The sequence below is a fragment of the Mobula birostris genome, chromosome 7, assembly GCF_030028105.1.
Source record: "Mobula birostris isolate sMobBir1 chromosome 7, sMobBir1.hap1, whole genome shotgun sequence".
NCBI classification, from domain to species: Eukaryota; Metazoa; Chordata; class Chondrichthyes; order Myliobatiformes; family Myliobatidae; genus Mobula; species Mobula birostris.
Window position 1 is genome coordinate 127,764,145 of NC_092376.1, and position 27,864 is coordinate 127,792,008.

Genomic DNA, 27,864 nt, shown 5'->3' on the forward strand with positions numbered 1-27,864 from the left:
AACTCCAACCCACCGACTCCGTGTGGTTATTCTAGCGCTGTGTGTAGCGCACCGCTACATATATATGTGTGTGTGTGTGTATATATATATACATTTTCTTCCAGAAAATTATCACTCCATAATTATAGGCTTTACTTGTTTTTTAATCAGGCATGTTTCATTAATGCAGTGTTATTCTCATTTCCAGTACAATGAACTACTGCAGATGTTTCATAGATCAGTCTCCATTTTGGAATTTTGGAATTATTTATCCTACTTCACTACTTCAGTGTGAACAAAATCATGGCAACCTCAGCATGTTTACTTTAAATTGCACATCTTTAAATGCATTCCTCAATTGTTATGTTCCTATTGCAATGTAAAAAACATTGGAACATTTGTTGCTGTGTAATTATCATCAGAATCTTTTAAAAGCAAACAAATTAATGATTAACATGCCTAGAAATTCATCCCTTATCAGGAGTGGTTATGTGTCATATTAGAACGTTATAAAATCAGGAGACAAAGTATTATTCATTAGCGTGCAATGAATCACATCTGGCAATACCAACTGGGAATGAATTTTGAAAAAAAAACCTTTCCAAGCATAGTTTCCAAAATATGATAATTTCTTAAAATGAGGAAAACAACTCACAGCCTCGGTCTAGTTTTCTTATTTTGCTTTAAAAGGAAGCCAGAGTTTGAACTTTGATTCTCTTTCCCAAGCTTTCTGATTGAAGTATCTTGTTAAACTGTCATTCAAACTAGTATCTTACCTTCCAAAATAGCCTTCAATTGTCACAAAAAGCTGGTGGAATGCAGCAGGCCAGACAGCATCCATAGGAAGAAACACAGTCGACGTTTCGGGCTGAGGCCCTTTGTCAGATCCTGAAACGTCCACTGTGGATGTTGTCTGGCCTGCTGCGTTCCACCAGCATTTTGTGTGTGCTGCTTGAATTTCCAGCATCTGCAGATTTCCTCGTGTTTAGGCTTCAATAGTATTCATTAACTAGATAATGAACAAAAATTATCAATGAAATATGCTAGCTCATTCAAAATAAAAAACTTTAGCTTAGTTTAACTCTTTTATAAGTGAGTCAAACCCCTTAAGTGATGCAGATGGGGTATTATTTGCAGCAGCTGAAGTAATTTGTAATATTATCACATATAACAGCAACTTTTCTTTATCTAGAGTCTTTAAATGCAGTCTGGCTTGACAAAAGGATCTGTGCTCTGACTAGGGTTAATTGATAATTACCTTCAATAGCATGGCTAATGTAATCCCACTAGTTAAAAAAAGACAAAAAAAGCAAACAAGGAATTTCTAGCTAGTTAGCCTAACTTTAGTAGCTGGGAAATTTTTAGAATCTATAATAAACGATATAATATCTAGAAAACGAAAAAGTAATAATGTGTGAGGGGATCCAGGAGTGCCCCTATTAACTGTTTGAAGAGACAGAGAGAGACATTCATCTTTGGTGGTTTGTTTGGGAAGGAGAGAGAGACAGAGTTATTTACCACCGATATGTTGCTTTTGGAAAAGAGAGGGAGAGACGAAGATCAACAGTTGGACTGTCACTTTAAGGCATTGGAAGTAACTTTGGATTTCTACTGAGGTTGGAGTTGGAGACAGCACCGAGCAGCTCGAAGGTTGCTATGGTGACCTAAGGCAGATTGTTCATATCAAGGACTTGTTACCTGCTTGTGCACTCCTTTACAGACAAAGAAAGGAGGGACTCTTTGAATGACAGGTGATACTCGGCACAGAGAAATAAATGGGAGGTCAGATGATACAGACCTCAGACACATGATCTGGACACTGAATGAGCATTGTTGTGCCCGCAGAGAAAGTGGGTTTTGGAGGATCGATCAGGCGGATCAATCCAACTTGTTATTCCACCTGTGAAGAAGGGGTTGACTGGTGGGGAGTTGTCTATGTGTCCACCCTTGCCGGTGTGATAGCTCCACCACAGGAAAACCGGTTCCCCTGGTTAAAGTCACAGTCAGTGACTTGTAAAGGATTTCGGAGGACGACGAGAAGATCGACGGCAACAGCTCACCTGAAGACTCAACTCACTCTCTCTCTCTTTCTCTCTCTCTCTCTCTCTCCATCACTACTCAACTCAATACCACGAACTGAACTGAACTTTACTCAACATCGTAAGACTGTATCTTTTCACATCTAGACTTAAAGAAGCTTGGTTTTCATATATATATATTTCCATACTTACTGATTTACGTACTTATATATATAATCATTGCTAACCTGTGTGATTTATCTACATTTATATTACCGTATTGCGTAGTTACTAATAAATATTAGTAGTTTATAACAATACGAGACTCCAAAGTGGTTTTTATTTCTGCTGGTTCTTTATCCCCGTCACAGGGTACATGACAAATGCAATTAAGAATATTACTGGACTGAGCCAACGTGATATTAAGAAAGATAAGTTATGTATCAACGTGTTGAAGATCTGTATGATAAAATAGATGAGGAAGAAGCAGTCACGATAGTATATTTGATTAAACGACCACTCAAGAAGTTGGTGAACAGGGTTGAAGCTTATGGATTTGGGAGAATATACTAGCCAGGGTTAAGAATTGATAAACAGAAAGGAAGCAAAGAATAAGAAATCCTAGGTTCTTCTCAGTTTGACAGTTGAGACTTGTTGGATATTTGGGCACAAACTATTTGCAATATATACTGCATGAATGATTTGGCTTTCCAATTCCTTTATCATATCACCCCTCAGTCTTTTTTGCATCAAAGAAAACAGATCATCTTATTCAATCTCTCCTTATAACTTAGGTCTTCAAATCAAGGCAACATTCTTGTGATTTTTTTTCTGCACCCTCTCTAGTTTAATCACACCTTTCCTGTAGTATGTTGACCAGAACTATATACGAGTACAACCTAACCAACATTTGGTACCACTGTAACTCTAGTTCTCAGTGCCTCAGCCAATGAAGACAAGCATACCAAATGTCTTCTTCACCACCTTGCCAACTAATGTTGCTATTTACAGGAAAACATGTTAGACCATAAGACCATAGACATTGGAGCAGAATTAGGCCATTCAGCCCATTCACTCTACTCTGCCATTTCATCACGGCTGATATATTATCTCTCTCAATCCCATTTTCCTCCCTTCTCCCCATAACCTTTATCAGAAATCTATCAAACTCCACTTTAAATATGCCCAATAACTTGGCTTCCACAGCCATCTGTGGTAATGAATAACGTGGGAGATGAGACCTGAGGAGCAATATGAACAATGGAATGAACTACTAAGTTATGATGTACACCTACTTGCATGCTATATTTCCCCACAATAGTAATGTTTTGAGTTAAATAGCTTTATTGTGCCCAGGGATTTCAAATCTGTTTGTTTTCTGATCGGGCAGCGTCTGTGGAGAAACAGGGTTTCGGGTAAATGTTCTTCCATCAACTTTCTGGTAAAATGTCATCAAGCTGAGAAGTTAATTCTGCTTTTCTCTCCACAAATGCTGCCTGACTTACTGAGCTTTTCCAGCAATTTCCTTTTTATAGAGTTCCATCATCTGTAGTTTTTTTTCCTATTGTGGTAAGAAATGCTAAGCTACCAATAAATTTAGTGAATGAAATCTGAAGTGAATGTGAAAATTTGAGGAAGGGTTGTTTAATTCCCAAGATTGACAATATGATTCATCATAAAATGTTTCACAGGACAGAATCAATTCCAGCATTAAATAACTGAATTGAATTTATCGGAGCTGCTCGATATAATATACACTTCGTCCTCTCGCAGACAGAATTTTACTAGATCAGTTTGTCTATTACATTATGTCTTCACTTTTTTTATGAAATATTCTGGTACTGTCAGTATAAAACCTGCTATACCAATTGTCTTCCTGTACAGTGTAAAGCCAAGGTGCAGTATAAGCATTGGTGACAAATATTAAACAGTTCCACAGTCTCATCTTCAAAGTGTCCAAATTGACAGAATATATTAGTCATTCTGATTTTGCCATTAGATTCCCTATTCTGTAGCATGAAATTCTTCCCAGCAGTGTTTTGGAACAGATACAGAATTTGCTAAGTGCAAGTATAATTATCTATCTTATATAATTATATATATAAAATTATATATATTTTGACTGTGAATAGGAAAACAGTTTATAATAACAACATACATTAATAATGTGGCTCTGGCATAGAAAATTTCCCCAATGTGAATTCATAGGAGCAAAAACAAAAAAAAATGTACATATAAATTAAATGAAATTTGGAAAGAGTACACTGATGGAATGGTAATAATCAAATTAAAGGTTCAAAGAGGTTCTGGTGGGAGTATCAAATAAAATGGGGCACTAATGGCTTGAAACACTGTCAGCAAAGGCTGAGCAGTAAAATCAAGCATGTGTGGGTGTTCAGAAATAGAACAGACATCTCAGAGGGTTGCACGGCTGGTGATTAGTATGATAGGGATAAAGTACACCTCCCCTAGCAGACAAAACCAGAATATTCTCCAAGTAGTGACTACAAAACACAGGTCAAGATGCAATAAAATACACTAGTGCAGGAGTTCCCAACCTGGTGTCCACAGAAACCTTGGTTATTAGGAGAGTTCCATGTCATAATAAGGCTGAGAACCCTTGCACTAGTCATATCAGAATATTGTGAATCTTAAAGAAAAATAACGTTCATAATTGCTCATTGTCCGCTAAATACATTCCAAAACATTCAATTCAACATTTCTTGGCATTAGGTAGGAAACAACTGATTCCTAGTTTGTTCTCATTGAAGTTATCCTTCCTTAATACATCTCCAGTTAGCTTATCATGATATTCAGTTGAGAATTGGTTCATTAGTATCAATTAGTCCTATTCCCCTGCCTGCTCCAATAACCTAACAAGATTTCATCTATCACAATTTTAACCTCTTGAAAGCTACTTTTCAGTCTGTTTCCTACCGTTTCAGGTAGTCCATGCAAGATCAAAACAACATAATGTGCGAAGCAGTTCTCCTCATTTATCTTCTTTTTCCCATTTACCTCAAATTACCATCCCTTCTACTGCTGGAAACAGTACCTTATTAATTTCTGTGTTAAAATTATGGACAATAAAGTAGATCTATTGATTTTACCATTACCACAGTACCATCTACTCTGCATAAATGATTGGAACTGAGTTGTTTAGCTGTTAACATATTACAGTATATAAGTTGGTACTACTATCAAGTTTAGATATGGGTATGATTTGTTTCTTACATAAAATTGAGGTGCTTATGATGCCTAAATGACAATCAACAAAGTTTGTTGAAACCTAATAAACAAATTTCTAAACTAAGTGTTAACAACTTGCATGCACAACTATTAAACTCAGTTATTTGTAAACCTCCTTAAGGCTTCTGACTTCTGTCCTCTAAAGTTCAGTAACTTTTTATAATATATGCTATATACTAGGTACCAATTTAGAGACATGGGATCAAAAGTATGTAATAATTTTTAGATAAAATTCAGTAGCCAAGTCAGGACTCTATCCTAAGAATAAGTTCCCTTTTCTGTCTACCCAGGTTTCCCCTGCCATCTGAAGGTAGAGCGTTCCTATGAAATGGTTCGTAAGCTGAAATGTCGTAAAGCGAAGAAGCAAATACTGTTTATTTATACCAGAAAATTTTGTGAGCATTCGCAGATGCAAAAATAACCTACCAAATCATGCCAAATAACACATAAAACCTAAAATAACAGTAACATATAGTAAAAGCAGGAATGATATGATAAATATACAGCCTATATAAAGTAGAAATACTTTTCCACAATCATTGCCGGCATTGTTCTCCGAAGCGAAAATCTCATGCAAGCGCTCTCAGCAGAAAATCTCATGCAAGCGCTGTTGGCAAAAACACTCTCTCCAGTAACCTTTAAGCTATGAAGCTGCCAAATCATACCAAATAACACGTAAAAATACAGAGCCTATATAAAGTAGAAATAATGTATGTACAGTGTAGTATCACTTACTGGAATTGAGAAGACAGCGCAGAGCACACTGATAATGATGTGTTAGACTGAGTCGTCGCATGCTGGGGTGGTGCAGTGGCCCCCACCCTCCAGACCGCCTACCGATACATTGCCGCGAAGCACGCAGGGGTCCAGCGGTAGCCGGAAGGCACACAGCACATCATTAAGAAAAAACCCGAAATAAACATGCTAATTAAATACGTGTCGCCCGACATGTAATTGTCGGCCCAGATCAGTGCTGATTGTCGATTGCATCGCCTCTGATCTGGGCCGACAATTACGTGTCTGGCGGCACCTAATTAATTAGCATGTTTGTTCGGACTTTTTTCTTAAAGATGTGCTGTGTGTCTCCCGGCTACCGCTGCATTTTCTGCCAATCGGTATCTGTCCGAAGCCCGGGGGTTGGGGTGGTGGGCCACTGGGGTGTCATCTCATCATCATCTGTTTCCATTAGGGCAGGCGGCTCATCTTCTCCTATGACTGCCCGCCTCGATGTCGAAGGTCGAAGTTCATCGTCTGCTGTGGCTGATGTGGAAGGCTTTCTTGACTGCTGAGCCTTGCGCATTTTTCTATCATACAGTTCTTTGTAAGCACTCAAACCATCCTGCAAATATCCCCTAAACCTACGTACCCTTTCAAAATTAAAGTCGTACTTTATTATTGCAGCAAAAATCTCACGCAGTTGCTTCACGTTCATTTCACTACTGCATTCGGTTTCGATTGTTATCCTTTCTTCTTCTAATTGCATCAGCTCTTCATCTATCAGTTCTTGGTCATGGGATGTCAAAACCTCTTCAACATCATCTTCGTCAGCTTCCACAAGCCAAACTCATTTTGTCCTTACTTCATTCACCACGATCAAAACGCTTAATTATGTCTAGTTTTAAGCTAAGTGTAACACCCTTACGAGCTCTTTCAGGCTTTTCCAATACCTCAGTACTCATCTTGCAAACGGCTGCTCACAGGCACGTGTTAAAGCAATGCCGGCGAGAATCTGGGGAACAGCGGCTGGTCGGGGCGCGCGCAGCCTTTTATCGCGCGCTGATTTTTTTTCATAACTGTGAAAACACCTTCTGTTAGCGAAAACAGGGTACTAATGTAGGTCTTTCGTAACAGTGAGGTTTCGTAAAGCAAACGTTTGAAAAGCAGGGGACACCTACTTACTATGTATGTCAAGTATTTTTGTGTCATACATTTTCAAACAAGATAACAGAAGTTTAGCTTTCAATTGTTTATTAAGAACTTTAAATTGTGAACATGTAATTATGATGTTTGAGAATGCAAAGAAGTTGTATTCAAATCATTTCAAACATTAAAAAGATCCCACCAAATACTTAACTAATAATAACCAATTTGACAATCAAATTCAAAAATCCAGATGCCTTCATTCCTTCAACTGTTAACAGTTTTGAAATATTATGTTTCACTCATAACGTCTATTCCAACAATTATGCAAAACTCTTGGCATTTGTGCAAATTGCTTTCTGCAGTCTGACACCAAAAATCAAGGTCTCTGGTTTTGCTTTGCCCTTGCACATCTAAATGTCCAATACTCCTTTCCACTTGGATGTTGTCAAGAATACCCCCAAGCCCTTTAACTAAACAACAAAAATATGCAAAATTAAAGCTTCATCTTTCCCATTGATACAAAGTTACATGCAGTATTAAAATTGCTACATTTCAAATTCTTCAAAAAAAAAACAATTAGCTATTCCAGAAATTTCTTGGGCATTTATTAAAACTTACTGATACCGTTATGCAGGATTATTATGTTCTACACAAAAACGTTAAAGTACAATTCAGTCTAAGGGTGAAAGCTGTAGGATATTTCAGAAATACATCTGCCGACTCATTGTGATTGATCAAACATATAAATAGTGCTATTCCCTGCATTTTTTTGTTTTTGGTTCACAAAAAGCTCAATTAAAATAATAATTTAGTCTTTTATGGCAACAAACATATGTGCATCTGTTCTTAGTCATGCATGAAAAACGTTCATAGGAGAGCCATCAGATGTCTCTAAAATAGTAGCTGTGGAGTTGTGTTTGATGTTTGCAAATTAACATCCTGAAACTTTTAAATCCTTACAGAATTGCACCCTCTCCCAGCCCCAAAAACCATGGTAAGTACAAACATCAGTCCCTTCTTTTTCATTGTCAATAAACAGAAGAATGATGCATGTGATTTAAAAGAAATCAAAAAAATTATTTCTGCAGTGACAAATTAGATCATGTCCACTCAATTATTTTAAATCTTAATTATTTCATTATTCTCTGTTAAAATAATATTTGTGGTATAATATTTGAGTATATTTTGGATTAAGTGGCAAAAATGATAGTGGTGAGTGGTTCTCAGACAAAATGTACTCTTTGGAATTAATGAGCCAGGTGAATTACTTGGAAACTTAGCGTGACACTCCAATGCTAAGTTAAATGTTCCTCCATGGGGTTTTTCCATAACTGAATTTACAATTTAGTGTATTTAAGCAGTTCTGTGAAGCAAAAGAAGGCCAACATTTTTGTTTCATTTAGGTGGAGCTAGATACAGAAATGTAGTTAAAATTCCAACCTATTAAGGGGAATCAATGTTACTTCCAGTTGAGACATTAGCTAGGTGAGGAGCCATAGCCATTTATTTTTCTGAAAATAGCCATGTTATACACCAGTCCTGAACTTTGACCAAGTCATAGGGTCACAGTCACACAGCATGGAAATAGCTTCTTTCAGCCCAACTATTTCATGCCAGCCCTGGTTCCCATCTAAGCCCGTTCCATTTGCTGCATTTGGTCCAAGTTCCTCTAAATATTGTTAATGTACCTGCCTCAACCGGTTCCACTGGCAGCTCATTTCATATACTGACCACCACCTGGGTGGAAAAAGTTATCCTTCAGGTTCCTCTTAAATCTCTCCCTTCTCCCCTTAAGCCTGTGCCCTCTAGTTCTTGATCACCAGCCCTGGGAAAAGACAACTACACATTTGCCCTATCAAAGATCAAAATTCAAAGTAAATCTATTATCAAAGTACATACACTGCCATGCAGGTTTGGGCAGCCCTGGTCAAAATTTCCATTACTGTGAATAGTTAAGTGAGTAGAAGATGAACTGATCTCCAAAAGTCATAAAGTTAAAGATGAAACATTCATTTCAACATTTTAAGCAAGATTAGTGTATTATTTTTGTTTTGTACAGTTTTAGAGTGAAAAAAAGGAAAGAAGCACCATGCAAAAGTTTGGCACCTCAGGAGATTTGAGGTCTCAGATAACTTTTACCAAGCTCTCAGACCTTAATTAGCTTGCTAGGGCTTTGGCTCGTTCACTGTCATCGTTAGGAAAGGCCGGGTGATGCAATTTTCAAAGTTTTATAAATACCTTGACTCCTTAAACCTTGTCCCAACAATCAGCAGCCATGGGCTCCTCTAAGCAGCTGCCTAGCACTCTGAAAATTAAAATAAATGATGCCCACAAAGCAGGAGAAGGCTATAAGAAGATAGCAAAGCGTTTTCAGGTAGCCGTTTCCTCAGTTCGTAATGTAATTAAGAAATGGCAGTTAACAGGAATGGTGAAGGTCAAGTTGAGGTCTGTAAGGCCAAGAGAACTTTCCAGGAGAACTGCTCATAGGATTGCTAGAAAGGCAAATCAAAACTCCCGTTTGACTGCAAAAGACCTTCAGGAAGATTTAGCAGACTCTGGGATGGTGGTGCGCTATTCTACTGTGCAGCGACACCTGCACAAATATGACCTTCATGGAAGAGTCATCAGAAGAAAATCTTTCCTGCGACCTCACCACAAAATTCAGCGTCAGAAGTTTGCAAAGGAACATCTAAACAAGCCTGAAGCATTTTGGAAACAAGTCCTGTGGACTGATGAAGTTAAAATAGAACTTTCTGGCCGCAATGAGCAAAGGTATGTTTGGAGAAATAAGGGTGCAGAATTTCATGAAAAGAACACCTCTCCAACTGTTAAGCACTGGGATGGATCGATCATGCTTTGGGCTTGTGTTGCAGCCAGTGGCACAGGGAACATTTCACTGGTAGAGGGAAGAATGAATTCAATTAAATACCAGCAAATTCTGGAAGCAAACATCACAAACATCTGTAAAAAAGCCGAAGATGAAAACAGGATGGCTTCGACAACAGGATAAGGATCCTAAACACACCTCAACATCCACAATGGACTACCTCAAGAGGTGCAAGCTGAAGGTTTTGCCATGGCCCTCACAGCCTCCCACCCTAAACATCATCAAAAATCTGTGGATAGACCTCTAAAGAACAGTGCATGCAAGACAGCCCAAGAATCTCACAGAACTAGAAGCCTTTTGCAAGGAAGAATGGGTGAAAATCCCTCAAACAAGAATTGAAAGAATCTTAGCTGGCTACAGAAGGCGTTTACAAGCTGTGATACTTGCCAAAGGGGGTGTTACTAAGTACTGACCATGCAAGGTGGCCAAAATGCTGCTTCGGGCCCTTTTCCTTTTTTGTTATTTTGAAACTGTAAAAGATGGAAATAAAAAAGTAATTTTGCTTAAAATATTAAAGAAATGTGTCATCTTTAACTTTATGCCTTTTGGAAATCAGTTCATCTTTTACTCACTTAGCTATTCACAGTAACAGAAATTTTGACCGGGGTGCCCAAACTTTTGCCCACCACTGTATATGTACACTATCCTGGGATTTCTTTTCTTGTGGGAATTCACAGTAAATTCAAAGAAACACAATAGAATCAATGAAAAGCTGTGCACAAGAAAAATGGACAAACAGCAATGTGCAAATACAAAGAAGAAAGAAGCAAAATAATAGCAAATGTATAAGTAATAAATATCGAGAATATGCATTGTAGAATCATTGAAAGTGAATCAATAGTATGTTGTATCAGTTCAGTGTTGGGGTGAGTGAAGTTATCCCCTCTGGTTCAGGAGATGGATGACTGAGGGGAAATAACTGTTCCTGACCCTGGTGTTGTGTGACCTCTTGTACCTCCTTCCTCGTGGCAGCAGCAAGAAAAGATCATGGCCTAGATAGTGGGGTCCTTTATGATGATGCTGTTTTCCTGCATCATGTGCATTCCTTGTAGATGTGCTCAATGATGGGGTCTGGGCTGTATCTACTACTCTATGTAGGATTTTCAGTTTAAGGGCACTAGGGTTTCCATACCGGGCCATGATGCAACCAGTCAGTATACCCTCCATCATGCATCTACAGGAGGTCAGCAAAGTTTTAGAATGTTTGCAAACTTCTAAGAAAATAGAGGAACTGCTGTGCCTTTAATGTAATGGCGCTTACATAAAGGACCCAGGTCTGGACCTCTGACATAACAACATCAAGAAAAATAAACTTGCTGACCCTCTCTACCTCTGATCTCCTGATGAGGACTGACTCATGGACCTCCAATTTCCTCCTCCTGAAGTTTGTAATCAGCTCTTTGGTTTTGATGCCATTGAGTGAGAGGTTGTTGTTGTGGCACCACTCAGCCGGATTTGCAATCTCTCTCCTATGTGCTGATTCGTCACCACCTTTGATTTGGATCCCTGCTACTGCAGGTGATACGTTCATGATAACTGGGCAGATATTTTTTCAAACAAGTCGGATTGAAGTCCCCGACGATGTCTTGAAAGGCATCAGGGTTGGCTGTTTCTTGTTTGCTAATCGTGGCAATACATCACGCATAGAGAGAGTGCAGAGGAGATGTACAAGGATATTGCCGGGATTGGAGAGCATACCTTATGAGAATAGGTTGAGTGAACTTGGCCTTTTCTCCTTGGAGCGACGGAGGATGAGAGGTGACCTGAGAGAGGTGTATAAGATGATGAGAGGTATTGATCGTATGGATAGTCAGAGGCTTTTTCCCAGGGCTGAAATGGCTAACATGAGGGGGCATAGTTTTAAGGTGCTTGGAAATAGGTACTAAAGGGATGTCAGGGGTAAGTTTTTACACAGAGAATGGTGGGTGCGTGGAATGAACTGACGGCGGCGGTGGTGGAAGCGGATACAATAGGGTCTTTTAAGAGCCTCTTAGGTTGGTACATGGAGCGTAGAAAAATAGAGGGCTATGTGCTAGGGAAATTCTAAACTAAATCTTAATAAACTAAATCTCTTCTGCCTGCACATGATCTATGTCAGTCCATATTCTGTTATTCCTCCATTTCTTGAATATGCCTTGTTTCCTTTTATTAGCCAAAGCACAGAAAACAAGATTTCAGAATCAGAATCAGTTTTATTATCACTGACAGACAGTATGTTGTGAAATTAAGGAGTTAAGACTGGAATTTAAAACTACACCTGTTAGTGAACAATTCAAATCATGTTTACTGTTAATTCTGATCAGCACATATGTGAAAGATGTGATTGTCTTGAAATGGTAGAAAGATTTATAAGGATGTTGGTCAGAATAGAGAGGTTGGATACTAGAAAGACTGGCTAAGCTGTGTTTGTTTCCTTTAAAGCAGAGGAGGTTGAGGGTCAGTTTAATTAAAGAATAGAAAATTATGAAAGGCTAAGATGGAGTAACAGGAAGGACCTCTTTCCCCTGATAGTGGGATCAAAAACTGCCAAAAGAATCTTAGAGGCAAAGATCCTCATTAACAGATGACCCACATTAACACCCTCAATGTGCAGATGAAGTGCCCATATATGTACTTGAAGGGTCTATAGGCCAATGACCCAATTTAGAGTGGGCTGGATAGTTTTAATTTTACAGGGTCAGACATGATAAGCAGAATAGCTTTCTTTTGTGTCAAAAATTTCCAGTGAAGCCATGTATACGAAGAGCCTCCAGAGCTGTGGACCAGCTGCTAGAGGGTGAAATTAGGCTGTACTTTTTTCTTATTGTCATAAACAGTGTCTGAATCTAAGATTTTAACCATGTGTCTCTGAATCAGTTTGTATATCTCTAAGATATTTACTTAAGTACAGAGCAATTATGCTCTTCTTGTATACCTAGTTAATTGGGGTGTTTAGATAATGTTTATAATTAATGGCTGGTTGTTGAGGAAAAAGTTCAGTAGAAACTTAATGAGTCAAGATTACAAGCAACACACACAAAATGCTGGAGGAATCCAGCAAGTCAGGCAATGCCTATGGAGGGGGATAAACAGTCAATGTTTCCGGCTGAGACCCTTCATCAGGGTTTAGGAGTTCCAGCCATGATCATATAGAATGAAGGAGTGAGAGTCTAAGTAGTCTAATCCTACTTCTATTCTCTTGTGTTCTTGTGCAGACAAATACTAACTAATGTGGAATTTGGGTTATGAGGTCATAGAGCATGGAAACTGTTCCTTTGGCCCAAATGGACCTTGCTAGTTCAAGTTTCTTGTGTTTGGCTCGGAGCCCACCAAATCCCTCCCCTCCATGTACCTATGCAAATATGCAGTTGTACATGCCTCAACACTTCCTCCTGCAGACCATTCCAGGTATTCACTGCCCTCTGTGTAAAGATGTTACATCTCAGGTCTTTTTATAAATCTATCCCCTCTTATCTTGTGTAATGCCCTGGTTCACATCTTTACTGTTATGCTATAGGTATTTAATTTAACAGTTCTGTATGAGCACTGTGTTCTGCTTTCAGCTTATTTGGCTTATCCCTTATTGAAGATAAGGGATGATGAGGAAGGTGTGCCATCCAATTAGGATGGTGGAACTGAGGGGAGGTTTTTTGGTGAGGGACACTAAGGTTGGTCTTGCCACTTTTGTTCAGCAGGGGATGAAGAGAGAAGATGTTGGGGAGAACCAGTCGTAGGATATGACTCGGTGGGAGACCCGTTTATTTGAGATGGATTGCGAGTGACATTCGGAACGTGGTGTGTGTTTTCACGCAGACTGAGGGCCCAGCGTGTGAGTGACAGACAAGTTCAAGATGAGCTTCAACTTATGCACATTTGACTGTTTAATTATAATGGGCCTTTTTTTGTCTTTTCTTTTCTTTACTAACCCTTTAGTTAAGTAAGTTTCATAAATATAATTCCTTTAGTCGTATGCAGTGTGCTGTCTGTTATTTCTTGGCACTGAGTTTAGCAGGGTAGGAAATTACACAGCATCCACACAAACTGGGCTTTGGGGTGAGAGAGCCATCTCAATCTCACGGGTTTGGCAGGACCAGAGTGTGTATTCCCTGGATTTATGCAGCCAAGGAAACCAGCAGGGTTTCACTTGTTTCTGTGTCTGCTAGTTTTGAATTTCTCAACCCTGGGGAAAAGACTATGACTGTCCATATTATCCACATTATTCAGACCTTTTGTGATTTTATAAACCTCTATGAAGGGATCACCTCTTGCATTCCTGGGAATAAAGATCCACCATGGCCAACAACCCCCTATAAGTCAGGCCCTCTATTGCAGACTGTATCCCCAACTTGACAATGTCTTTTCTATAACAGGGTGACCAAAAATGTACATTATACCCTAAGTGCAGACTCACAAATGACTTCTACAACTGCAACATAATGCCCCTGCTATTAAGCTCAATACTCTGACTGATAAAGGCCAGTATGCTAAGCACCTTCATCACCATCCTGCTTTCAGAGAACTGTACACTAATCCTCTCAGGTCCTTCTGCTCCACAACACTCATCAGTGCCCTGGCATTCATGGTATAATTGTCCAAAGTGCAACAACCTACACTTATTTAAGCTGAATTCACTTGTCATACTTCAGCGCTTCTCCTTAACTGATAAAGAACTCTTTGTAATTCATTTAACCTGCGTCACTATCAGCAATAACCCCAGAATTTAGTATTATCGGTGAACACTGACCAAATCTGACCCCTGGGATGCCTCGCAAGTCACAGGCCTCTAGTTGGATAATCAAGCTTCAACAATGATGCTTTGCTTCCTATCATCTAGCCAATTCTGAATCCATCTTGCTAGCTCCCCTGAATCCATCTTGCTAGCTCCCCTGAATCCTATGCAACCCAATCTTCCAGATCAGCCGATCATGGGGGACCTTGTCACAGACCTTACTAATGTCCATATGATTAACACCTACTAGTATACCTTCATCTAATCCCTTGGTTAGCTCTTCAAAAAACTGCAAAAGGTTCACCAGACACAACCCATACAAGAAAAACATGCTGTTTATTTCTGAATACAGTAAGCCTTTACTATCCAAGTAATGCTCTTTCAGAATTTCATCCAGTAATTTCCCTGCAACTGAAATCATGCTCACCAGCTCGTAGTTCCCTACCCTGACCAAGTTTCACCTTAGTGGCCCAAAGAATTTCTAGGAGTTTTCAGTGATCTTGCACTCTGCTACTGAGCTCAACACTGTACTGTATCCAAAAATGGAACGCAATTATTTTTTTTCACATAACTCCTGGGGACAGCTGGCATATGTACGATGACGATTTTTTATTTGCCTGAGGTAATTGAAGAGGTAATTGCAAGAAAGCTATTTAAGCTCTTCTCACTCATTTCATTGAATCTAATAACTTAAAGAATTTCTGGCACTTTGAAGTGTTGAAGTTTTCTTTTTAATTTATTATACAAAAATATGACATTGAACTTTCTTAACCGTATTGTGCCAACACTTCAGAAACAATGAAACAACCACATATCTACAGGGAAAGAAGAAAGGAAAGGAAATTGCCTTTTAAACTCACGAGAGAGCACAGGCCATCAACTTTTTACTGTTGATGTTTCTGTAGCAGGCAATTTCTTTTTTTACGAGGTCGAGTTGCTAGATTGACGCTCAATCCAGCATGGATGGGAACTGGCTGGATTCGAATTTGGGAGCCTTCACTCCGAAGTCTGGCACCGATGCCACTACGCCACCAGCCGGCCACAGGGAAAGAGACTATTTTTTAAATTTCTGAGTAATTCATTTGTTTAGTGTTTATCAACATTCATACTTAATCATCTCTGGCGGCCTTCATTAGTGAAGCTTCTCTTTAACAGGATTTAAAGGCATGGTGCTCAGTTTATTTAAACACAGATTTGCAGCTCCAAGTTCATTTGCACAATTCAGCCTTTCTCCATCCAAATTGATGAAATGTCAATTGAAGTACCTAAATGTACCTGGGGTCCATTAGGTGCAGGGCCCTGATTCTGTATGATATATATATCCACAGAATCTGACACTGGTTTGCACCAACATCAATGTGCTTTGCAAATTTATTCTACAGTGCAGGGCATTCAAACAAACAATGGTATTAACAGGAGAAGAGAACCCTAGTGTTGCATTACCTAAAGGGGCCATTTTTACTTGGTCTGGGTAGTTCAAGGTGTTGATAATCTACTGAGTTAAGTTGTGCTTTAAGGACATTACTTATTGTTCCCTCTATATTCTTCAGATAGCATATGTGATAGTACTGGGTTTGCTGACCTTGAAGTCATAAACTCAAAGAAAGATCTTAAGCCCTGTCCAATATAGATTGCCATGGGTACCCCTACTAAAGGAGATTATACCATAGTTATCCAGTCTTCAAAGACTAGTTAACTTCCCTGTTTATCCTCCATTGTGAGTTTAGCTATCGATATCCATTAATTGAGCAGTGGGTCCCCCCTCCCTACCCAGGAGGAGATACTTTCAACTAACAAAATAGTTTAAATGCAGTTAATTCTTCTTAAGTGATATATATTTAAATCCAAATAACCTTCTTCAAATGCTTAAGATTGTGGTGAATATTGGTAGCATGGCTTGAGGTGTCTGATGTGGCTGGGTATGCTAAGTTTGGCAATTAGCTTACCAATGTTTCATCACTAGTCGAGGTGACATCTTCAGTACACAGTTGTTGATGTTTCCCTCTCAGAGTGCTCGTATTTATATAGTCCCCCGTTCACTTGCCTCAGTCCTCTTTGACTATCCCTTCAGTTGACCTTTGAATTCTATTGGCTTGCGTGCATAACTTCTGTACTCAATACTTTGGTTTATGAAGGCCAATGTACCAAAAGAATTCTTTACTGCCCTATCTACCTGTGACACCACTTTCAATGAATTAGACACCTGTATCCCCAGATGCCTTTGTTCCACCACACTCCTTCGTGCTCTCCCGTTCACTGTGTAAGACCTACTCTGGTTGTTCCTACCAAGGTGCAATATCTCAGACTTGACTGCATTAAATTCCATCTGCCATATTTCAGCCCATTTTTCCAAATTAGGATACTTCAAGAAGCCATGATAGTTTTCTTCACTGTCCACTACACCCCTAATCTTTGTGTCATCAGCAAATTTGCTGATCTAATTACCCACATTATCATCCAGATCATTGATATTGATGACAAACAACAAAGGACCCTGCACCAATCCCTGCCACACTCTACTAGTCACAGGCCTCCAGTCAGAAAGGTAACCATCTCCCACCACTCTCTGGCTTCTCCCACAAAGCCGATGTCTAATCCAATTTACTGCCTCATCTTGAATGCCGAATGACTGAACCTTCTTAACCTGCCTCCCATACAGGACATGTCAAATACCTTGCTAAAGTCTATGTAGACAACACCTGCTACCTTGCCTTCATCAACTTTCCTGACAACTTCCTCGAAAAACTCTTTGACATGATCTACCATGTACCAAGCCATGTTGACTGTCACTAATTAGTCCATGTCTATCCAAATAATTATATATCTTTTCCCTTTAGAATTCTTCCCAATAACTTCCCCTCTACTGATGTCAGGCTCACTGGCCAATAATTTCCTGGTTTATATTTGGATCCTCTCTAAAGCAGTGGATTAACAATAGCTGTCATCCAATCCTTCAACACCCCATGTGTCGTTAAGGATAATTTAAATATCTCTGCTAGGGCCCCAGAAATTTCTGCACTTGCCTCCCACAGAGTCAGAGAGAACACCTTGTCAGGCCCTGGTGATTTATCCATCCTAATTTGGCTCAATACAGCAAACACCTCCTCCTCTGTAAACTGTATAAGATCCATGACCTCGCTACTGCTTTGTCTCACTTGTATAGACTCTGTATCCATCTCCTTAGTAAGTACAGATGCTAAAAATACATTTAGGATCTCTCCCATCTCTGTTGGCTCCACGGATAGATTATCATTCCAATATTGTAGAGAACCAATTTTGTCCTTTGCAATCCTTTTGCTCTGAACTTATCTGTAGAACCCCTCAGGATTCTTTTTCACTTTGTCTGCTAGGGCAGCTTCATGCCTTCTTTTAGCCTTCGTGATTTCTTTCTTAAGTGTTCTCCTGCATTTCTTTTACTCCATAAATACCTTATGTGCTCCTTCCTGCCTATACCTGCTATGCACCTCCATTTTTTTACTTAACCAGGGCCTAAACATCTCTTAAAATCCAATGTTCCCTAAACCTGTTATCTTTACTGTTTACTCTGACAAACACAAACCTTGTACACTCAAAATTTCACTTTTGAATGCCTCCCACTCAACAAGTGCACCTTTGCCAGAAAACTACCTGTCCCAATACACCTTTACCAAATCCTCTCTGATACCATCAGATTTGGCCTTTCTCCAATTTAGAATCTCAACCTGCAGACCAGGCCTATCTTTTTTACTAGTTGCTTTGAAACTAATGGCATTATGATCACTAGATGCAAAGTGTTCACCTACACAAACTTCTGTCTCCCGGAGAAGGGTCTTGGCCTGAAACGTCGACCATTTACTCTTTTCCACAGATGTTGCCAGACCTGATGAGTTCCTTCAGTATGTCGTGAGTGTTTTTTCTGTAACCTGCCCTGCCTCGTTCCCTAATAGCAGAGCAAGTATCGTACACTGTCTCACTGGGATTTCTATGTTCTGTTTAATGAAGCTTTCCTGTACACATCTGACAAACCATTTAGTCTTTTACAGTGTGTGAGCCCCAGTTAATATGTGGAAAGTTAAAATCACCTACCATGCCAACCTTATGTTTCTTGCAACTTCTCAATTTCTCTACATATTTGTTCCTCTAAATCCCTTAGACTACTGGATTGTCAGTATAAAATAACCCCATTAACATGGTCGTATGTTTCTTATTCCTCAGTTCCACTCATAGTGTCTCACAAAAGGATTTCTCCAGTCTGTCCTGAATGAGCACTGCTGTGACATTCTCTCTGACTAATAACACCACCCCTCCTCCTTTAACCTATCCCACTCTGTCATATCTAAACCAACAGAACCCCAGAGTTTTAAGCTGTCAGTCCTGCTCCTCCTGCAATCAACATAATGTGTTGATCTGCCCTTCCTACAATAATTCTTGCAGTGAAATATAACAATTCAGAACATCAGTCACACCATGCTCAACCTTTTGATTCCATAAGACCATAAGACATAAAAAGAGCAGAATTAGGCCATCTGGCCCTTCAAGTCTGTTCCGCCATTCAATCATGGCTGATCCCTTTTTCTATCTCCTCCTCAACCCCAGTTCCCGGCCTTCTCCCCAATTCCTGACTTTTTTCTGAGGTCTTAACGTCTGCCTCCACATCCTCTCCACTATCTGTTCTGGAACTCTGGTTCCCGTCCCCTTGCAACTCTAGTTTAAGCCCCCCCGCAACCCCCTGCCAGCCCATGCATCAACAGCAAACCTTCCCACTAGGAAATTAGTCCCCTTCTAGTTCAGGTGCAAACCACCTCATTTGTAAAGCATCAACCTTCCCTCATAGGGAGCCCAGTGGTCCAATGATCCAAAAATCTGATACCCTCCCTCCCACACCAGCTGCTTAGCCATGTGTTAACCTGTATGATCTTCCTATTTCTGGCCTCACTAGCATGTGGCATGGGTAGCAATCCTGAGATCATGAGCCTGGGGATCCTGTCCTTTAACTTAGCACCTAACTCCCTGAACTCACTTTGCAGATCCTTGTCACTCTTCTTATCCATGTAATTTGTACCAGCAGGGACCAGGATCTCTGGCTGTTCACCCTCCCACTGAGGACTCGATCTGAGATGACCCAGACACAGTCCATTAATCTGCACATTGTTGAAGAAATGTCTGATAATGATAAGAGTGACATGGAACTGTGAGCCTTGAGATTTAAAATGTGAAAATTAACAATAGACTAGCAATATGCCTTACACCAGAGATGAACACAAATTAGCTGAAATAGAATTGGACACCTACTCAGCTGTTTCAGTCATTCCACAAAATGAGCTTGAACAGCATTTCAAAGATACCAAAATGAAGCCAGCAGATATTCAACTAAAAACTTACCTGGAGAAAACATAATTACTGTGTGAATAACATTTGTGGAATACAACAACCAACATGACATTTTGGGTTTATATTTGGTAAAAACAGAAGGACCAGCCTTGTTGAGGCATGATTGGCTGACACAACTACAACTTGATACACAATTTGCATGCCACATCCCCTGCAATGAGGCCATCTGAAAGCAAATTAAGCAAGGTACTGGATGATGCCAGAGCAGTGTTCATGGATGGCATTGGAAAACTCAACCATATCAAGGGTAAAATAGTATTAAAGAAAAATGCCACACCCGTGTTTTGCAAAAGCCCATTCAGTTTCTTCTACCATTTGTGATAAAGTAGCCAGTGAGCTATGTCACATGAAGGCTGAAGGGATTTTGTCTAAGTTTGAGTGGAGCCCATGGGTAACATCGATGGTCCCTGTGGCCAAGGGAATGGGACTACCAGGATCTGTGGTGATTTTGAGGTCACCATCAACCCAGTACTGAAAGTAGATCAATACACTGCGGCCAGGATAGAGAATATCTTCGCAAACCTTTCTGGAGGAAAACACTTCAGCAAAGTGAATTTAGCTGAGGCCTACCTGCAAATGGGGATGAACCATAAACAGCCACAAAGGGCTTTATTGCTATTTTAGGCTTATTCTTGCAGTAACATCTGCACTGCACTCTGGCAGAAAGCTATGGACCAGGTGCTGTAATAGTGCCCAAGCACTCAGTGTTACCAGTAAGAATGAAAAGGACTATCCCCTAAACCTCCAGACAGTTTTAAAAAGATTAGAAGACTATGGGCTCAGAGCACAAAGTGACAAGTGTGAATTCTTTAAACCAAGCATCAATTACTTTGGTCACACTATTGATGCAGAAGGATTACACAAGTGTACAAAGAATATTCAAGTAGTGGTGGATACCCCAAGGCCAAAGTATGTGTCAAAGTTGTGGCCCTTTTTAGGATTTGCCAACCATTATAACAGGTTCCTGCCCTACTGTGTTCCAACCTTTGAACTCATTACTGCAGTTCGGGAAAAAATGGCAATGGACAGAACCATGTGAGGTAGCTTTCAAAAAGGGATATGATGAAATGGTACATCAGACAGTACTCACACATTATGATCCACATCATCCAGTAAAGGTTCCCTGTGACATCTCACCTTATCGTAAAGGTGCAGTGATATCATAGGTTATAAGTGATGGAAGTGAATGCCCCATCGCCTTTGCTTCACGTTCCCTTACCGCTGCAGAGAAAAGGTACACACAGATTGACAGAGAGGCCTAGAATCTGGTTTGAGGTGTAAAACATTTCAATCAGTACTTGTATGGAAGACAGTTTACCCTTGTTACTGATCATCAGTCACTAGTGTCCATTTTCAATTCACAGAAGGGTGTTCCATTAACAGCAGCAGCATGAATACAGAGATGAGCTCTGTTTCTTGGAGGACATGATTACAAGATTGAATTCAAAAGGATGACTAATCATGGAAGTGCTGATGGATTGTCATGTTACCCTTGGAAAGGGAAATTGTGAGCAAAGTTACAAAGAAACACACTCCTCTTGATGTATTCTCCCGAATGCAAATTAAAAGTCTCCATATTACAGCAGAGATAATCCTGAGTAAAACTAGAAAAAAACCTACACTGTCTCAGGTAAACATGGCCATCCAAAATGGTTGGAGTAAGCAGCAGAAACTCCAGTCCCCCCATTTTTACTGGCTCCATGATGAACTTGCCCTTGATGGAGGGTGTCTTCTGTGGGAATTGAGAGTTGTTGTACCAACCAAGCTGAGAGCTAAGGTGATGGAGAACCTATATGCCAGTTATCTAAGAGTGGCTAAATGAGAATGTTGGCTCAAAACTTTGTCTGGTGGCCTGGGACATATCAGCAGCATGCCATGCACTTTGTGGGATGCCAACATGTCCAGAAGATACCAAGAGCACTGCCTCTCAGTCCCTGGGAATGGCCTACATTTCCCTGGCAAAGCATTCATGTGAATTTTGCCAGACCATTCACGGACACAGATTTCTTGGTAGTGGATGCAGCAGCAAGATGGCCAGAAGTGTTCCCAATAGCCTCCACTACAGCCTTGCACACTGTTGATGTATTGAGAAGCCCCTTTGCAAGGACTGGTGTTCCAGAACATGTAATCATTGACAATAAACCACAGTTTTCAGTCATTCATAAAAATGAATGGTATAAGACATGTTGCATCTACACCATACAACCCTGCTACAAATAGCTTGGTGGAAAGACGTATCCAGAGTCTAAAGAACACACTGCAAGCAATGTCAGCAGAACATACTGCACGAACACTAAAGCAGAAGGTGGCTGATTTCCTCTGTACCTATTGTAATGCAATACACTCTTCAACCGACATCTTACCAGTTATGCCATTCCTGGGTCATTGCTTGCATCCATGCACAGATCACCTCAAACCCAATCTCAGAAGGAGATTACAGGAGAAACAGCTAAGACAAATTGAAGGCTTCTCGAACAGTATTTCTCTCCTGGACAAGCATTCCTAGCGAGACCACAGAGGTGATCAAAAGAGGGTACTCGGAAGGATTAAGGGCAGAACCAGACCACTCTACTACACAGTAGAGATTGTGTTTAATATCATCTAAAGGGCAACACATTGATCAGTTGAGGAGAGTGGAATCAATTGTTAGAAAAGAAAGGTAGCTACTGCAGCTAGAACCACTTCCTGTATTCTCAGAGTCAACTACTACAACCACTACAGAGGACCTGAGATTGTTTCACAGTTACAAATCTCACTTGCCAAGCAGAGTGATTACCCTTGTCAGGAAACCCATTATCCTACAAGAGTAGGAAAGCCTTCATAGTGATTAAATTTTCAAGCCTGAATGGGACAGCTTAAAATTTAATATGCTGTGGATGTCTGTAGAGTCGTTGTATTATTGAGTATGCTGTGTATATAACTGAGATACATTCTATATTGAGTTGGATTGTATAGCTAAGGAGTGAGGAATGTTGTGTATTTAACATTTCAGTAATATTTGAGTAATGTGTCTCATATACCATATCTATATATACATATATATAAAAATATATATTTCGATTAAGCATTCTTGTTCATTTAAATAATACAATAATTCATTACAGGTTCTTTTGTATAAATACATGAATTGCCTATGTCATCACGCTACCATGTGATACGTACATGCCTTGCTTAAAGAAAACATACTCACATTTTGGACTCCCATGTCTTCCTTTGAATTAGTTTAATATTTTGGAGATATTAATCATAACCATTTAGAAATTGCAAACCATTTCTAAAAAACAAAACATTTCCAAAACACCATACAATTCCTATAAACTAAAAAGATACATGTCATGGTTCCATTTGGCTGTTCCCCTTTAATGCTCCTTTTTCCCTGATTATGCCCTAATTTCAGCCATTAGATTTCCAATTGCTGCTAGTTTACTTAATTACAGTACACCTGGTTTGCATCAGAGACTGTGGAATAAGTACAATGGCGTCACTACACAGCTTGCCAGTTTATTGGTCTATTCTTGTGTGATACTTCATTCTCTCGTCCACTTAGAACTGTTAGTTCTAAGTTTAGTTCCAAGTTCTGCTCTAGTTTCAAGATAGTCCCTGCAGATCCCATCTCCTTGTCAAGATTCCTCCGGTTTGCTGTTCTATGTACACGTCTACGCCAGCATCCCCAATTCAGTCGACATGCTGGTGTCCTGCACTTGGGTTCTCCTCAGTCACCCCGTGCAACAATACACCCATGATATAGATGGATTGAGTCATCCATCACAGAAATCAAGGCTAGCAGAATGGATTCTAGTTCACCCCGTGTTTCTTTCACATTTCTTGATGTTCCTTACCCCACTCCCAATAAGGCTGGATTGCTCTCCACGCTTATACCCATTTTCTCTGCCACTTTGGCATCTTCATACGTACATATATTTCCTCAGGCAAACTATTTACACAAAAAGCCTAAAGGCTTTTCAAAGACACAGTTCCACAATTATTGCTGTAAAGCTAACTTCCTTGAGTACATAAAACTTCCAACTATAGACACATCAGTTATTTGATATGCTAAATGATATTATCCATCTGTTCTGCACACTACCTTGAACTAAGCAACCCAGTCAACTTGTCTGTTTTGAAATAAGCCAAATTACGTAACCCATTACATAATATTATATTCTCCAGCAGTTAGCCTCATGATATGGGCATGCAAGTCTCAATTATAAATAGAGCTTGTTTACAAAGCTGCATTTTCAATGTCAAGCTGATTACTGCTAGCAATTTACATTTTAATAACAGAATACTAACTCCCTTTTACAACCAGAAGCTAAACAAGGGAATATTATTATGGAGCTTGCTTACAACAGTTTGATCTCACAAGTAAAGATGCTGTGTTTAGAAAGAGAGCTTAGCAAAACATGAGTTAGAGGCCTTGGAATTGAATGTCCATCACAAAACAACAGTTCGATCTTTACAATTGGCAGTTGCTTTGTTTAGAAAGCTGAACTTGGCAAAAGGAAAAGCCCCCTGGCCCAGGACAGTGAATATTCATAACACATTCAGACTTCCTATCACATCTCCAAATCATGTGTTACCCAACCCTTCCCCACCACTGGTCCAGGTTCAACCATGTACATGAAATTCCATATATCCACCTCTTCCACCACCATTTGTCTCATCCTCCAATTTCCCAACACCTTCAACCTCTCTCCAGGTCTAATTGCAACTACATACTTGACCTTGATGCTTTATTAAATCACCTATCATTATCACCTTGTAGTGTTAAATTCACCCATTTTCCTTCACCACTGGGGAAGAAAGGTCATTATGCATTGTATTGCATGTAACCCTTTATGCACAATGGGTGGGTGGAGTGGATTAAATGCATACAAAAGAATTAGCTTAACCTCTCCATCTGCATAGTGCTGGTTTACTGTGCCTCTTAAGGCAATACTGACTTCCTGGGCATTACTCTTAGGACTGTGAGTTCAAGAGTTCTGGATTACATCAAATTCATCTTCAAGACATTTTTCCATTTATGCCCCAGATAGCAGAGTAAATCCTGTACTGATCGAAATTAAAAGAATATTGCCATCCTATATGTGGTTAAAAGTTATTATAGTCACTTATTTGAAATCCTGGCTTTAGTTTAGCAGAAATATTTAATCAGTCGGGAAAATAAAACAACAGCTAATAAAAAACACACTTATGGCGGCAATAAAGAAGAAAAAGGTAATGGTCAGAATGTTACAATCAGGAGTGACTTAACACCCTTTGTTATAAATAACTGCTTTTGCATTTCCTCCGACGAAGCCAGAACCTAGGAGGACTTAACAAGGAGTAACAAGTCTTCCTGGCTTCTGAGAACAGAATTAGAGATTGTGATGCCTATTAATTAATGATCGTGAAAGCTCTGAAAAGGCCAAAAGAATATAAAAAGTTTAAGTCATAATATTAGTCAATGTGCAGCACTGCTCTGCTGTCATTGCTATTTAGCAGATGAATGTTCCAGCTAATAACTTCTCTTAAACTTGTAATGTGGAATATATGTTCAGTAGCAGAGTGGGATGCTGTACCATCCACCTTTACTTACTTGTTGGTTACTGGCTGACTTCTGGCTGTTCCAATTGATGAGTTGGGTTTTTTTCGAGTTCATTTAAGTTGCAGTAATCTGCAGGTAATATCATGGTACGTGTCGAAGGATTTCTGTACAGTGAAAATTAAAATAACTCCAGCTTCTAGCAATCTAAAATAACATCAGAAAATGCTGGAATTGGTTTCCTCTCTACAGGTACTATCTGACTAGCTATACTTCTAGCACTTTCCCCTTATATTTCTGTGCAAGAAGTGTTGTAAAACAGTATAAAACTAAGGATGGACTCTGAGCAGGACAGTCTCCTGGAAGTGATATTGGAGGAAGAGGAGAAAAGGATACATAACAGGAAATCCATGATCTCTAGGAAGTGGCTCTACCATCCAAATCTCAGTGGGAAACAATGTTCCCAATCCACGAATAGATTTACAAATGCCAGTTCCAACCTTGGCACCAATATTCATGAACAATGCTCAGCTTAACACATCCTTGACAGATATCTAATAACAATCTCCATTCATCAAGATGCAGACCTAATACGTGTTGGCTTAATCAAACCCACATAAGCTTAGCACTGCTGCTCATTCAGACACAGCCCTCTTTGCTACATGCCGCTATTCAACCAGGACACCCATATCACCCAAAGCAATTCAACTACAATAAGTAGCATACTCTCTTTTGAAAGACCCTTATCATATGCCCAGTGTTGTTTCAATCATGTGGGCATTTGATAACTATTATAGGCATTCGTTAGTCTCGTGAGACCATGGATTTGCGCTTTGGAAGGTTTCCAGGGCGCCGGCCTGGACAAGGTTGTATGGAAGACTGGCAATTGCCCATGCTGCAAGTCTCCCCTCTCCACGCCACCGATGTTGTCCAAGGGAAGGGCATTAGGACCCATACAGCTTGGCACCGGTGTCATCACAGAGCAATGTGTGGTTAAGTGCCTTGCTCAAGGACACAACACGCCGCCTCAGCCAAGGCTCGAACTAGCGACCTTCAGGTCACTAGGCGAACGCCTTAACCACTTGGCCACGCGCCAACACATAGTTTGATAGCTATGGTGCTAACCAATGAACACAGAAACCATTACCCAGAAATTGGGTGCCACCTCACAACTGCATGCTTTGGTGCCCATGTTATGCTATGAATATGGTATCTATTGCTAAGGCACAAGACAGACTAGTCCTATCTGAAGAGTGAAGTACATACCTATACTATCTCTTTCTCCTTTTCATCTGTAGATGTATATTCAGGAGTGGGAGGGATATAATAGGGAAAGGAAAATATGAAGGGACTGCTATTTATTCAAGGGTTTCAATTTCACCACTGAATTTAAATGCACAAATCATATCCCATCAATTCCAGCCATGTCTCCTCCATGATATATAAACCAGATGAGGAAGTATGTTCTCATATGGTCAATTATTGTTGTGTTTGACTGTGCACTCACTTATTATGTAACATAGTAAAGTGAGCCAACAACCATTGTACAAGCTTCTTGGCTGAACTGATGAATAGGTGGTAGTGTGTGCAGAGTGCGAATGCAACAGGGTTAGTGCGTGAAGGTGTGTACGAACATCCAAACGTTCAGTATGAGTGTTGATTTTTAGAGAGTATTGGGAAATAAGTGTTAAGGATGTACTGAATTGAGAAACATCTGAGGCTTCTGATGCCATTAGTTGGAAATGGGATCAGAAGTGTTTGCTAACCTTGACCATTGATGAATGAATTGACCAATGAACTTCTTGGAAGACCACATCCAAGTTCTAGGGACTTGGCACTAGTTCATGGCACTAATCTCCAAGGCTCTCATTGTCTTCTATACACATGACAGGATGGCCATTTGGCCTGACTCTCCTCCCTTCCACTTGTCCTACTGAGGCATTCAATGCAGCATCCAAAAACCATGGAACCTGCTCCTTCACCTGTTATTTTCCTAGGTTTAGCTGCAAATTTAAAACTTCTTGCAGCACCGTATACCACCTTGAACCTTTCTGTTTAAGAAGTTTCAGTTACCTTTTTAATGGGTTGTAACCACTCAGGATATTAATTCTTCATTGAAGTACAGGACAGATGCTAAATCACATAATAAACAGGATGGAGCTTAAAGCTGAATCCTTCCTGCTTTCTAATCAAAAGAATTGTGCTTCTTGTTCCCTTTCCTTATTTTTGAAGTTACCGAACTTCGTTCTCACAGAGCTTAAATCTG